This window comes from Arachis ipaensis, chromosome B04 (genome assembly GCF_000816755.2).
Source record: "Arachis ipaensis cultivar K30076 chromosome B04, Araip1.1, whole genome shotgun sequence".
Lineage (NCBI taxonomy): Eukaryota > Viridiplantae > Streptophyta > Magnoliopsida > Fabales > Fabaceae > Arachis > Arachis ipaensis.
The window spans coordinates 130,822,491-130,823,823 of record NC_029788.2 but is presented as its reverse complement, the minus strand read 5'-3'; positions in this window follow the sequence as shown (position 1 = coordinate 130,823,823).

The following is a 1,333-nucleotide window of genomic DNA, read 5'->3' as shown; positions in this document are numbered from 1 at the left end:
TCATTATAGTATAGCGTTATTTATATTAATTATTTATATTTTAATAATTTTTAAAATATATAATAAAAAATTAAAAATAAAAAATTGTGTGTGTATATATACACTTTTTAATTTAGATATGGAAAGTAGAATGATGTAGGACATAGTTATGAAGTACATGGGGTGATTTTACGCAGCTATGATGTTAGAAGTTAAAATCGGACCGTCCAATTTGTAAGAGGTGGAGAAATCGGACTATCCAATTTTTTGGTACACACTACGATTTGTGTTTAAAAAATTTAAAAAATTTGGAATACACAAATCGGACCTTTCGATTTGTGTACCCAAATTTTTAAAATTTTTTAAACACAAATCGGAGGTGTAAATTATATATATATATATACACTTCCATATCTAATTTTTTTAGCATATATATATATATAATCTTGATGGTAATTGTTGCAGGAGACTTCATCCAATGGACAAGAGAAAAGAAAAGTATCTCCGGAAGGCTTTAGAAAGGAAAAGAAAACGAAAAAGAATGAGTCTCCATCAAGTGAGAAAGGAAAAGAAAAAATACTCACTAAAGTCTCTAAAAAGGAAAAGAAAACAAAAAAAAGGATAGTAGCATCCTTGCAAAAGGAAAGACTCATTGGACTTCTAAGTTTACATCTCTCATGACTTTTGGACAAAAAAACGAATAAAAAAGTTAGTGTTGAACCAACTTCATTTCTCTAGGACTGGATTAGTCTTAAAGTAATTTCATTAATTTCATTAGTCTTAAATTTTATACATTGTATAAGAGTTTTTTTATTACCATCCAATAGTATATAGATAAAACTAGTTTTTCTTTTTATTTTCCGAGATATAATGGTGTGATGAAAACCCTCTCACTTTAATTGAAAATACTTTAATCTCACCATGTTTATTGCATGCCTAACAATAATAGTGAATCAAACAATAAAATTCATCTATCTATATATGGAAATCAACATAAATTAAGTGATGATATATAGTAACAAAATAATCTTGGTGCTGTGCAATGATGAAACAATTGAAGTTCATCAAAATGATTCTTGCACAATCTAAAATGTAATAAGTTCATATATGTATGTCTACTTGGATTCTGAAAATTAAAGCTAATTATTAACCATTTCCCCCCTTGGTTTAGGGTTGAAAATAAAGCAGTAAAAAATTGTTAAAGGGCCAATATTTTTAGTGTGTAAAAAGAAAATAAAAAATGTTAGTCACCTATCATTTTTTATTATTATAAACATCAAGAATATAAATTCTTTAATAATCCAAATCAAAACATTTTTAAATGGAAAAGTATACAAAAACAACCATTAACAAC